Here is a 14,995-nt window from a genome sequence, read left to right on the forward strand (position 1 = left end):
GAGCTCCTCACCACATACAAGGCTTTCATCCACAGCTCAATGGAATACTGTTCTCCCCTATGGACCGGTGCTCCTGCCTCACACCGAGCTCGTCTTCACGCTGTTGAAACCAAAGCATTCAGAATCATTGGAATCTCCCGCGATGAAGCTAACTCCAAGGGCCTCTCACTCACTCACCGCAGGCAGGTTGGTGGTCTTTCCATCTTCTACCGACTCCTCTCTGGCCTTGCCCCCCCCAGCTCTCTCTGGGCTCTGTCCCTCAAATATTCCTACAGGTCGCACAAGATCTGCCTGCAACCCTCTTCTGGTTAAACTGCCAAAATCAAGACTCTCTGCTCACCTTCAGTCCTTCATTCCTCTTTTCTCCCACCTCTGGAACAAACTTCCTCACTCTCTTCAATCCCAATCCACCCTCCAGGTCTTTAAAAAAGCTATTCACCACCATCTCTTATCTTCCCCCATCCAAAACCTTGATCTTTTCTACCCCCGCTAATTTCACCCCAATTCCACTTTTTTTAAATACCAACTTCTGTCCTGGAAGTCCTTGGTGTCCTTGTGTTTTATACTTCTCCCTCCCCCCCCCCCCCCCCCCACTTCCCACGCTTCGTCCCCCCAAGCCCTCTCCCTCCCACACATCTCCCTGCTCTCAAATGTTGTGTGTGTGTGCTTCCCCTTCTCTCCCCATCTTGTCTTCCGCTCCCTCTTTTTATATATTTTGTTTGTCTGGTTGATTTGTTTGTGAAGTAAATGTTAGCTCTTCCACGAGCCTCGATTCAGTATACAAAAACAAACAAACAAAAAAAAAAACATTTGTTCTCTCAAATGATGTCATCTTAAAAATTGCCTGGATTTAAGGTGTTCTTCACCACGTAATCTGATTGGTTGTGTATGCTCTGAACTCTTTAAAGCTGTGGAGTTTTTGTGTTTCCCTTGCAGTTGGAAACTTTTGTATGATCCTTGAATGACATTTCAAGGAAAATATAATCGATTTGCACCTGGCATGGCCAAACACAAACTTCCACCTAATAGCATGGTGTGCCACTATGGGGCCTTAATGTCAGTCTGGAAACGTCTTGGCATTGATTCCGCAAGTTTCTGCATGATATGTGCTGCAGTTTATTTCAGCAATACAATCCCTTAACCTTGTCGAGCATCAGGAATTGAACGTCAGCTCATCACACAGATTATATCATTGTGGTTTTAAGATTGATATGATGAGTGGCATGGGGTATGTTGCAAGTCTGTGACATTTTCTGTAACCAATCACGTATCCATCATCACCCCGCCCACGTGAAGCACAAAGTGGGGCTAAGCAATCGGTTCACTTTGTCCGTCGGTCGGGCCGTCTGCAGAGGTCAGCCTATGATTGAGGACCTACTTAATTTCAATCGAAGTTGATATTTTATTATGGCTCGAATTTGGCAAATCGTATGATATCTCGTCCCGAGCAAGTATATCCACAGAGGACGAAGGAAATATTTTAGTCTGTCTGCCTGTCTGGCAGTTAGACAAAAATTTGAAAATCATTCCAAGCAGGAAACCTGCTGTTTTATGGAAGTCATAAAGGATACAAACAACAAGCACAAATAACTAATGCAACGTGTTAAATAAGGTGGTGTAAAATACGCTGCATCAGCGGCGGTAAAATTCTAAATAAAAAAAAATTATACAGCTTTTCGTTTGTTTTTTTTGGAAGTAATTTTTCTGCAGATATTACACGCTATTCAACCAGATACTAATGAAACAGAACTTGTGCCACAATGTTAGTTATGCATGTGACCAACTTCATTTACAATAAACACAATTTCCACCAAATTACCCAGATTACTTTAAACTTATCCTTAACTTAACATACACACAACCAACAGTTCACAATATGCATCATCACAGTCTCTGAATTATGAAACCAGGGCAGCAGTCACAGAATGTGGGTGAATTGAGTAGATCGGAGTATCAAGAAAGTGATAAACGACTTGCCGGTGTAGTGAACAGTTGTGGCAACCACATCAAATTTTCATCAAAGGCAATTGTGAAGAAGAAATTGAAGGAGTACCAGAAGAAGATGTTAAATCAGTGTAGTATTGGACAATGTTGCTGAGTAGTGGTGCTTTGCTTCGCATATCTGTGCAAAAAGTACCAGTTTGGACTCCCAACAGAAGCCAACGGTGGAGCGGTCAGGTGCTTGACAGTAGCTCACTCCCACCTTGTCATGAGTAATCACCAGTATGATTTCTGGCCTGAATGCACACACCTTGCAGGAGGGTGGGCAAGAACCACCTTGCAGGAAGGTGGTCAAATGACAGTACCAATTAAAATACATCATCATATCATTTCACAGAACTGAGTAAAGACTCTCCAGTCTCCATTGTCAACGCAGCACCATTAGGGGACAGCTGCATCTCAGTATTAGGAGATGGGGGCGGAAGGGATGCAACAACATGCGGTGTCCATGATATTTCACAATTTTGATATAAATCATTTGATTTATACGACAGGGATTTTGTTGCGCTGTCCCGGTGTTGAGAGCAGGTGTCTCTGTCTGCCTTTGCTTTCTTAACCGTTTAGACCCATTGAGAATGGAATTGTGTCGTTTTCACAGATGTGAGCTGGCATGGTAGCCTAGAGGTGTGCGCACTCACCTCCGAGCTGGCTAAGCTGGGTTCAAAACTTCAACCCAGATATAAACTGTCACACTGGTGTTTTGCAGGTATGGAAAGGCAACATTGTGTATGCTGTACCTTGGCTGGATGGTAAACCTGGTGTCCCATCTAATGGCATTAGTTTCTGGAAGTTAAAGATTCCAGTGTCATTTGTGAAGTGTTCCACAGTCGGACCCCGCTAGCACCGGAACCCTGGCCTAATTCCAAATTTCTGCCAAAAGCTACAAGGATTTTCTTCTTCATCATAATAAAATGTAGATTAAAGTTCTATGATTTGGATTATGATGTCCTACTTGGGTTTCTAAATCAGCTGCAACAAAACCTCTATTCATTCGACAATTTGTTAAAATACTCCCATTCGACAATACACGCACCACAGATGCCAATATCCACCTCCCATTTCAACACCGTGCGTGAAGTTGCTTTACATAACATGGAACCATATAAAAGCAAGCCTTTCACGTACCAAGAACAGGCATCCAAAACCATTCACCTCCCAAGAGACGGTGACAGATGCTGCGTCGTTGTCCCTGCCAAACCCACTTTCACTCCTCTGTCCCCTTGTGACTCTGTAGCTGAGCAGGAAATCCACTGGCATCGTTATCATCAGCCCTGCCGCGGCCATCTGCCATGGCCACCCTGCTTCAAATTGGCCAATGATAGCTTTGGCAATGTCTGCTGGCATGTTTTGATGTGTGAATGTGTCTGTATGATTTTTTCTGCGTCATGCCAAATTCCGGCTTGAGCTGCCAAAATCTGTGGTACAAAATACAGACATTAATATATATATATATATATATATATATATATATATATATATATATATATATATATATATATTGTTGCGGATATGAGGACTGTATATATTTTTTTTGATGGTGTGCTTTATTATTATTATTATTGTTATTCTGCGCCTCCTGCCTCCGGAGCTGTGTAAAGGTCAAAGGGGCATCCCATAATTAGTCCATAAAGCATCCACACCACAGCCAATCATAGAATACCCCTGTTCAATAGTTATATCTTATTCTGTGTTTTAGGGTAAGGCTGTGTCTCCCATTAATTGAAATACTCCATTGCACCAGTGAAAGAGATAGATTCCCTTCATTCCCACTCCCAACATCCATTCCCCCCTTTTCGTCAATTGCAATTCGCATTGCCAACTGCATGTTGGGCGGTTTTCCCTTCATCCGCCATTGACCACGAGGCAGGGTTGGGGAAGAAAGGCGGGTCCCCACCTCGTCATAGAGGGGAGGAGTGAGTCAGCCCCACTCAACCAACCACGAACAAGGGGTTGGACTTGGAGAGGGTGTGGAGAGAAACATCGAGGAGGTTCGCGAAGGTTGAGGGGTGGGGCCTATATAACCCGCAGGCAGGGCGTGTCCAAGATAGAGGAGCTTTTACCGGCAGACGAAAGGGAGCCCAAGCCGTTGAGACGAGAGGAGGTCCAAGGCAGATGAGCTTTTACAGAGGAGAGACGAGTACAAAGGAAAGAGCTGGGTCGTCAGAGCAAGAGCGCGTAGAGAGGTCCATGACAAGAGCTGAGTTGGTCGTCAGGGGTGGTCAGTGGTTGCGTTCAGTGGTTGCGTTCAGTGGTTGCGTTCAGTGATTGCGTTGAGTGGTTGCGTTGGAGAAAGAGTGGTTGGACAAACAAAAGAGAGAGGAGAGAACCCGTCACGCCAGACCCCCCACGAGCGCGTCGGCTCTGACCGTGATCCGACCCGTGATCCTACCCGTGATCCGACCCGTGATCCGACCCGTGATCCCGCGCACACGACAGGATCGGTGGCATCAGCGGCCGTCGAGGTCCAGCCCGACGTCCCGTGCGGGATCAAGCTCCAGCCAGCTCCGTGCCGTCCTCCCCCTCCAGCCACACACCTCCTTCCAGCCAATCCACTCTGCAATTCCCCGTGTGAGTCGTCTTTGTTTGTTCTGTCCTGGGTAGGTAATTAAGCTTGTATAAGGAATTCACTGTGTCACCTGCGTCTCGTGTCCCTGTACATAATCGTGACTGCTCCTTCTTGATTATATGTGTAAATAATAAATCCCATTACTCTTCTGTCCGTCTTCTCGTCTTATTCCTTTTCCTCTTTGCATTCGGTCGTTTTAGAGTTTTCCAGATTGGGCAGCTGCGGTGCGATACGGCCAAAGTTTGGGGTGAATCAGGTGAGTTGGGGAAGAATCGGGGGAACTGTTAGGTCGCGGTAATATACCACCGCTCGGTACATAACATCTAACCGCGACAGTAACAATTGGTGTCTGGGAGTGAGATACGGACCCGAAGCGTGCTTAACGCGCTCAAAATTACAAGCTGCTGGAAATGTGTTGTTTTACAAAAACCCGAATTTTGGAAATCGCGCCATGGCTGGTCAAGGCGATCGGATGCCGGTGGGTGAGCTAGAGGAGGGGTTAGGAGTAACCCAGGATCAGAGGGACGAAGTAGAGGAGAACATTGGCAATATGGTTGAGGGGGTATCAGGTGCACAAAATGGCGCTCTCGCGCACGAGGTTTCAGGCGCGCAAAAAGGCGCCTCGCACGTGCGCGCGGTAGCCGAGCCCGCTGTATCAGCGGGCTTTAACATGCAGCCGATTGACATGAAGGCCCTCATTGCGCAGCTACAGGCAGCTGTACAGATGAGTATGGGAGACCAAATTGGAGGTTTGAAAAACAGTATGGGGGTAATGAGGGACGAATTGAGGGCTGATAGTGAGCGAATGAGGGACGAATTGAGGGCTGATAGTGAGCGATTAGAGGGCCAAATGGGGGCAATGAGGGACGAAGCGAGGGGTACTGGTGAGGGGTTAGACAAGAAATTTGGGAAGTTAGACAATAATTTTGAGGGGTTAGACAACGGGATAAAAGAGGTGAAAAATGGGTTAATGGGGTTAGAAAATAGGATGGAGGACAAATTGCGGGAAATAGGGGAACAATCTGCCAGGGAAATCAAACGAATGGGGAACCAGATAGAGGAGGTGCAAATCGGGTTAGAAAGTAAACTGGATGCTCAGAGGGATGAATTGGGACAGATGAGGGTGGCATCTACAAAAGAGATGGAGGAGATGAAAGAGGGGATACGACGAGGTGTAAGTGAGGAGGTTTCGGGGCTACGCGAGGAGGTAAAGCGAGGTGAGAAGCGTATGGAGAAAGAGGTGAGAAATGGGACGGCAAAGTTACAAGGGGGAATAGAAGATCTGACGGAGGGAGTAGAACAGCTGACAGTAGGACAAAGGGAATTAGCGGACCAAGTGGAAAAGAACACTGCAGTACTCGGAGGGTTAAAGGCGACACAAAAAGAAATTAAAAACGAATTAATAGCGACACAGAGGCAATGTCAGATGGTACGTGAGGGACTGACAATGAGGGTGGACGAGGTGACAGAGATAATGGAGCCAAAGGACCGGCAGGTGAGGATGCACATAGAGACGGTCACGGTAGCCTTAGAGGACGAACTTGAGGAGACGCACCGGGAAATAAAAGAGGTGAAGCAAAAATTAGAGGAAGTGGAAGAAGAGGTGAGTGAAATTAAGAAGGGACGGACAGAAACTAAGAGGGAGATAAAGGAGGAAGTAATGGAATATGTACAAGGTCGGTGCTCAACTCATGATGTGCTGCTCACTAACCAAATAAAGAGTTTGCAGGTGGCAAAAGAGGTGCGGAGACGAGGTGCCAAGGTGAGTGGCGATATAATCGGAAATGTACATGATGTGAGGAAAGCTTCAGTCGGCTTGGGGGTTGATTTAGACCCGGGTGTTCGTGAGAGGCCGTTGGTGAAGTGTGTGACAGGTCAGGTGTGCGAAAAAAGAGGTGTGCGAGAATGTCCGACTCTGGGGTGTGTGAGGAAAAAGTGCGCTTCCTCTGGAGATGGTCCGTCAACTCGACAATGCTGTTTGTCATGGAGTGGTGGCTTTACGAAATTACGGCATGAAACAGCGTGCTATTGCTCGGCAGTATGGCATCACTCAAGGTCAGGTGTCAAAGATCCTTGATATCGCGAGATCACGGCGAGGTCACGTCTTTTCGAAGCTGTTCCATGCGCTCACGCTTTCGAAGCTAAGTGATCCTTCTCAATTGTGTTTTTGTCGAGACTGTATCTATCTTTCGGTGTATGTACCTATAGCGTATCTTTTGGAAAATTTTCGGTGCTAATTTTTCGTACATGTATACACAATCGTCGGTTAATGCGTATCGAGTATTCTGAGGCCTAGTTAGTACTCGTAGGCTTGGCTACCGTACCGTCTCCGACCTTGTGGTTTTGTTTTTCTCTCAGCGATTCGTCGAATGCGCTGCATTTATTTTCGTTCTCTGTTTCGTCCCAGTCGTTCACCCCATACCTCCTTGTTTAATATCTCTACTCAAAAAAAAAAAAAAAACCCCAAAAAAATATTTCCTTCCCAGGTCTTATTCGTTTATTTGTTGTTCTTTTTTGTTCGTTCGTTCTTTGTTCGCAATCACGTGGTTAGAAATGTATAATCTCTCCCCTGAACAACTATTTTCTCTCATATATTATAACACCCTTTTCTTCTTTTCCTGCAAAAGGATGCTTTCGTCTTGCTCACCAAATCTATTCATTCCAAAAAAAATATATAATACCATCTCTTACAGTTCCTCCTTTCTACATTCCCTAAACTATCCAGAACTCCACCCCTCCTTCAGTGTCCTCAAACGTATTTTTGACTCGAAGGTCTCAAACTCATTTTGCAAAAAATGTTCGTTTCCCATGAATCGTACACTTTTCAAAATCCAATCTCACCCCTCCCCTCCAAATCCTCCCCATCACCCATCCCTTTCAAATCTCCCCCCTTGCCCCTTCCCTCCCCTCCCTCCTAAACTCCCCCCACACCCCTCCCCTCCGAGACTCTCCCTCGCTCCTCCCCTCCTAGACTCCCCTCTCACCCCTCCTCCTCAAAGCATCCTCCCTGCTTCTTCCCCCTTCCAACTTTCACCTTCATCTCCCCCAACCTTCTGACTCGCTCTTCCCCCTCCTCAAATAACACCTCACTGTGCCTCACCCAATCTCCATCAAACCTTTTGTCCACCCCATTCTTCCCTTTCTCCAAGCTATTCTGAAATCTCTGAAATCTCTGACACACCTTCAACAGCTCTCCCTTCCTCTTCCTCCTCTTCCACATCTTACCCTACCCCTCCCCCCCCCCTGTTCTGGACCGGATGCTCCCCCTTCCTCTTCATTAACGGTATGGACCTCAAACATCCGGGGCCTTCGCTCAAACTTGACTGATCTCTCCATACAGGTTGCTTCTGACAAACCAGATGTGATCTGCTTAACAGAAACTTTCCTCTTTCATGATGTCTCTGATGCCTTGGTATCTCTCCCAGGTTACTCCCTCCTCCGGTATGATAGACCTGAGCCACGTCCTGGGGGTGGGGTTGCTATCTTTATAAAAAACTCTCTTCCTCACTCGCCCTCCACTGCCCTCTCTCCACCTCACCCCCAGGAATACCTTTGGCTACGGCTTCCCCTTCGCTCCCACCTTTTGTTCATATGTGTGTTGTACCATCCACCAAACAGCGATGACTCCATCTACATCTCGCTGTCTGATAATATGGACCAACTCTCTCTTCCTCATATGTGGTGATTTCAATTGTCACCATGCCAGTTGGCTGGGTGTGGGTACCTCTCTCACCAGCCATGGCTCTTCAGCAAAGGACTTCTGCGACTCACTGGGACTGACACAATCTGTCAATTTCCCGACCCGGATCTCAGTCAACGGAGCATCTTCTCTTCTGGATTTGGTTATGACAAACTTCCCTGAAAATGTCTGCTGCTCTTCTTCTGCTCCAATCGGCTCATCTGATCATGTGCTTGTCAAAGTGGACATCTCTCTGACCATTCTCAGAGAGCCTCCTCAGCGTCGACGAGTCTGGCATTTCACTCAGGCCAACTGGCACGGTCTTCAAGCAGCCATCAATCATCTGGACTGGTCTCCCATCTCTACCGCCTCTGACATCAACTCATCCTGGTAATTCTTTCAAAGTAAATTGCTCTCTCTCATGCACAGATTTATCCCATCTCGTCTTCAGTTGTCATACCCTTCCTCCCGTCCATGGTACACGGAATCTTGTGGTGAGGCTGTTGCCCTGAAACAACTTGCTTTCGTCTCCTGGAAAGCAAATCCAACGGAAGGAAATCTCATTTCCTTTCACAAAGCCCGAAACAAGTGTGTGTCCACCCTCAGGAGAGCCAGGAAACAATATCTCACCGTTCTCAAGACTGAACTCTCTTATCTGTCTCCCTCTTCCAAATCCTGGTGGCGTCTGGTCAAATCTGTTTCTGGTGTTTGTTCCCCCTCCATCCCCTCCCTCACCTCAAACGGCTTAACGGCTGACTCCGCACGTGAAAGAGCTGAATGCCTCAACTCTGTGTTTGCCTCTAAATCTTGTGTCCCAAACCCATCCCTCTCTGTACCCACCGTACCCAGTCGTACCCAGCTGCTCCTGGACTCTGTGTCCTTTCCTCCTGACAAGGTGGAAAAGTTTCTGTCAACCCTCGACTCTGATTCTGCAACTGGTCCTGACGGCATCAGCCCACGGGTCCTAAAATCATGTGCTTCCGCTCTTTCACTCCCTCTTTCTGTTCTCTTCACCCTCTCTTTTGCTCAAGGTCATCTGCCATCTGCTTGGAAATCAGCCAACATCACCGCTTTGCACAAAAAAGGTGCAAAAACAGATCCCAGCAACTACAGACCAATCAGCCTTCTCCCAATTATCAGCAAAGTCATGGAATCCATCATTGCTTCAGATATGAAATCTTTCCTCTTCCCCAATGGCTTGATCTCTGATCATCAATTTCGTTTCAGACCTGGTCACTCTACTCTGGACATGCTGCTTTTGCTTTCTCAACAATGGATGGAGGTCCTCACGCCAAACAGGAAATTAGAGCCGTCTCCCTTGACATTTCACGTGCCTTCGATACGGTCTGTCACCCTGCTCTGCTCACCAAACTCTCCTCCTTTGGTATCCATGGAAATCTCCACGCATGGCTGGCGGACTTCCTCTCTGGTCGTAGTCAACGTGTGGCCCTGAATGGGTTTCTCTCATCTCCTCTACCTGTTCAGGCTGGAGTTCCCCAAGGTAGTGTTCTGGGCCCTGTGCTTTTTCTGGTCTTCATCAATGATCTCTCTGACTCTCTTGAAAATCCTCTCTATCTCTTTGCTGATGACTCTACTCTCTGTCGCTCCATTCCTCATCCCTCAGATCGGCAGTCTGCAGCCTCCTCACTCTCTGCAGACCTGGACAAAATCACAGACTGGGCAAACAAATGGACCATGTCTTTCAATCCTGATAAATCTCACACTCTTACGATGTCTCTCCGAAAAGACCGACTGGAAAACCCTCCCATCCACTTTCTGAATAATCCTCTCCAAGAAGTTCTGTCACTCAAGCTTTTGGGTCTCACTATTTGCCATGATCTTTCCTGGGAAATCCACATTTCAAATCTGGCCTCCAAAGCGAGTCGCCAACTGGGCATCCTCCGTCGTGCGAAGTCCTTCCTTGGCACACCTGAGCTCCTCACCACATACAAGGCTTTCATCCGCAGCTCTATGGAATACTGCCCTCCCCTCTGGTCTGGTGCTCCTGCCTCACACCTAGCCCGTCTTCACGCTGTTGAAACCAAAGCGTTCAGAATCATTGGAATCTCCCGCGATGAAGCTAACTCCATGGGCCTTTCACTCACTCACCGCAGGCAGGTTGGTGGTCTTTCCGTCTTCTACCGACTCCTCTCTGGCCTTGCCCCCCCAGCCCTCTCTGGGCTCTGTCCCCCAAATATTCCTACAGGTCGCACAGGATCTGCCTGCAACCCTCTTATGGTTAAACTGCCAAAATCAAGACTTTCTGCTCACCTTCACTCCTTCATTCCTCTTTTCTCCTGCCTCTGGAACAAACTCCCTCACTCTCTTCAATCCCACTCCACCCTCCAGGTCTTTAAAACAGCTGTTCACCACCATCTCTTATCCTCCCCCATCCAAAACCTTGATCTTTTCTACCCCCGCTAATTTCGGTCCCCTTGTGTTTTATACTTCTCCCACCCCTCCCCCCCCCCTTCCCACGCCTCCTGCCCCCAAGCCCTCTCCCACCCACACTTCTCCCTGCTCTCAGGTGTTGTGGTTGTGTGCTTCCCCTTCTCTCCCCATCTTGTCTTCTGCTCCCTCTTTTTGTATATTTTGTTTGTCTGGTTGATTTGTTTGTGAAATAAATGTTACCTCTTTCACGAGCCTCGATTCAGTATACAAAAAAAAAAAAAAAAAATCCTGAAACGAAATGCTCAGAGGGGTGTCCCTACTCCAATACTGAGGCCAGGACTTCCCCGCAGAAACACAAGGAGGGATGATCGCCAGCTGCACCGGTTAGTCCGCAATAGCCGTACCAAGTCAGCTAATCAGCTTCGGGCTGAGTGGCAGCAACTGACAAATGTGCCTGTATCCAGAAGGCTAGTCAACCAACGACTGGTTCAAGCAGGCTATCGTGCCAGGTGTCCCCTGAGAAAGCCACGCCTGACCAGACAACACCGCCAGCGCCGATTGCAGTGGACCAGAGAGCACCATCAATGGCAGCCAGCGCACTGGAATCACGTGATCTTCAGTGACGAGTCTAGATTTCTGGTCTATCGTCAAGATGGCCGCGTCCGAGTGCGCAGACAAGTGCATGAAGCCTACAACAAAGATTGTATAGTGCCAAGAGTCCAAGCTGGAGGTGGTGGGGTGACCGTTTGGGCTGCTTTTCATGCAGGGGGCAAAACTGACCTGGTTGTTCTGAATGGAAACCTGAACCAGTTCAAGTACAGGGCCATTCTGGAAGAAACATTGCTTCCATTTGCTCGTGCAGCCTTTCAAGGAAACTTTGTCTTCCAAGATGACAATGCACGGCCTCATCGTGCTCGCCTGATCCAACACTTTCTTGCTGACCGTGGTGTCGAGCATATGGAGTGGCCTGCCATGTCCCCGGATATGAATCCGATAGAGAACTTGTGGGCAGAATTAACGCGTCAAATCGACCACTTGGACCAGCAGCCGACCTCTGTGCGTGAATTGCAGCAGGCTATTGTCACTGCATGGCAAGCGATTCCTGTCCAAACCTTGGCAAATCTTGTGAACAGCATGCCTCAACGTGTACGTGCTCTCCTGAATGCCCGTGGGGGTTACACGAAGTACTGAACTGTAATTTTACTGTCCGTAATCCCAGTCGTAATTTAACTTTTGTTTTTGTTAAAAAAAAATTTGGCTAATGTGCAAAATAAACAGATACTTCTGGAAAACGTACAGAAGTTTAACACAGTACTGTCCATGAATTGAGTTCGATATCAGTTTACATCACTTTCAAGGATCAATTTATTTGTTTCAAAATGTCAAATGTGGTTTTTGTTTCTTTTAAAGGTCACATTAACAACATCTCGAATAATTTCAACATAATTCCAATGAACTTTTGGTTCAAAGTCATCTTGAAAAGTAAGTTCACCCCCACAAAAAAATATTCCATATTAAATGCCAAGTCTGTACATATATATATGTATATATATATACATACATACACATACATATGGACTCTGGCTCCAACTCCCTGGACTCTGTGTCCTTTTCTCCTGACAAGGTGGAGAAGTTTCTGTCAAACCTCGACTCCGATTCTGCAATTGGACCAGACGGCATCAGCCCACGTGCCCGAAAATCCTGCTCTGCCGCTCTATCTCACCCTCTCTCTCTGTTCTCTTCACCCTCTGTTTTGCTCAAGGTCATCTGCCATCTGCATTGAAATCAGCCAACATTACTGCTTTACACAAAAAGGTGCAAAAACAGATCCTTGCAACTACAGAACAATCAGCCTGTTCCCAATTATCACCAGTCATGGAATCCATCATTGCTTCGGATATCAAATCCTTCCTCTTCTCCAATGGCTTGATCTCTGATCATCAATTTGGTTTCAGACCAGGTCACTCTCTCCAATGGCTTGATCTCTGATAATCAATTTGGTTTCAGACCAGGTCACTCTACTCTGGGCATGCTGATTCTGCTGTCTCAACAATGGATGGAGGTCCGTAACGCCAAACAGGAAATAAGACCATCTCCCTTGAAATATCTCGTGCCTTTGATATGGTCTGGCACCCCACCCTGCTCACCAAACTCTCCTCTTATGGTATCCATGGAAACCTACACGCTTGGCTTGCGGACTTCCTCTCCAGTCGCAGTCAACGTGTGGCCCTGAATGAAATTCTCTCATCTATATGCAGTGAATGATATATCTATATACAGTCAGACCCCGCTATTCGCGGGGGATACGTTCCTGAAAAATCCGTGGTTTCCGCGTATTCGCGGGTGACAAAATGAGACCTGTTTCTATATTCGTGGAAAAGTGTCCTGCAGATTCGCGTTATTTTTCTATTCGCCGCCGTGTTCCACGAAATGGCGGTTTTTCTGGGATGAATTATTTATTTTGTTTTAAGAGCCGCTACCTTGACACATTTATAAAACCCATCTTTCACCAGCCATGCATAAAGCAGCTGGACATACATACACAAAAAATAATCTTATACAAGCCGCGAGCATGACCTGCTGTGTGATTTGCGTTTTCATGGTTCGCGGGCCTGAATTTTAGCTGCAATATAAGGGAGCTTCGCAGGATATCCCACCAGATGTGAAAACAAGTCAACTCTGCGAATTATAGAATGCAAACGCTTCATTAAATCTATTATTGAAATTTGCAGATTGGCTTAATATGACACCTGGTACCTGGTGTTGTCGGTTTTTGTTGCTTCACGGTAGGGTATGGTTAAGCACTTTTAATAAACTGTGAGCGTATTCCTTCAATAAATTGGAAATGGTACCTTGTGTTGTCGTTTTTTTTTTTTTTTTTGTAAGCATTTTTTGTGAAAATGTAATCATGTGCGTTTGTGGTCAAAAACATTTTAAACTTTAAAATACTTCCTCTATGAATCAGAAACCGCAGGGAACCTATAACTATCCCCCTTTCCCCCATTGAAACATTTTTTCATCTACATTTGCGGATTTCCATCTACATTCGCAGGATTTGTATCGACATTCGCGGGATTTTTTATCTACTTTCGCGGGATTTTCATCTACATTCGTGGGATTTTCATCTACATTCGCGGGTTTTGTCTCGCCATTTCCGGGACTTTCATCGACCTTCGCAAATTATCGTTGGCAGTCTCGGGATTTGCCTCACCATTCGCAGATTTTGCCTCGCCATTTCCCATTTGTTCCTCTCTATTCGCGGATTTTCACGACTTGGGAACCTATCCCTCCTTTTTCCATTGAAACAATGGCCCCCTATTCGCGGGTTTCGCTATTCATGGATTTTCCAGGAACATATCCGCCGCGAATAGCAGGGTCCAACCGTCTATATATGTATTAGAGTAGAGTATTACATTTTTGAATCTCAAATTCATTTTGAACCAAATACAAAAGGAGTGAGACGGAATGGAAGATTGGCGGTGATGATATAATTTTATTGAATCTGCCATTGGAGCTTTACTGCAGACATTAAATGAGAATCTGTGACTCAGTTTTTAAACCAGGCAAAATGGTCAGGCCTACACTTTATTCATACAGGAGCTTTACTATTTGTTCTGGTTTTCAGTCGACTCATAAAAACAGTGGTATTTTTTAACATTACACGAATAAAAATCATTATTAAATATCTTTGCTGTCCACAATTAAATGACTGTAGGTATTCCACAATGCAGAACTTTCTGCTGGAAGCAAACCACATAGAATTTTAATCAGATCCAATTACACTGACATTGAACACAAGCACTGATATCTCAGAGACAAGCACACCATGGCTGAGCTATCCTGCTGGCTGCTGATATTGAGAAGGAATCCCATTTTCATAGCAATTATACAGCAAAGTGTTGGCTGTACAGCAGGTTACCAAACCAGGAAATAGGTCCCAAGTGCTGACTCAGTTTTGTTGCACAAATGTGGTTCAATTGAATTGTATGATGGATGGTTGTGTAATGTCAAGCCCTATACTCTTGCATCTGATGGTCCTTCTGATGGTCCCCCAAATACCTTACAGGATCGCTGATGGATCTCCTATAAAATGCAAAAGCAGCACACTCTCACCGAAAGTCAAAATCACTATCTCATCCCATCTTCCAGCTGGTTGGACATGCATCTACAGGGAGAAAAAGGATTTTCAGCCATAGCTTGTGGTGGGGTGTGAGCAGGCCACGAAGAAATGGGAAGCAATTTACTTCAGGCCAAATGAAATGGAACCCTCCATCACAAAATTGTTACGCGCCGTAATACAGTAATACAGAAAATTTTTTGGATCAAAGGGGTTTTTCCGGTTTGCTGCCTTTTTAAAT

Source organism: Myxine glutinosa, chromosome 6 (assembly GCF_964187855.1).
Source record: "Myxine glutinosa chromosome 6, kmMyxGlut1.1, whole genome shotgun sequence".
NCBI lineage: Eukaryota > Metazoa > Chordata > Myxini > Myxiniformes > Myxinidae > Myxine > Myxine glutinosa.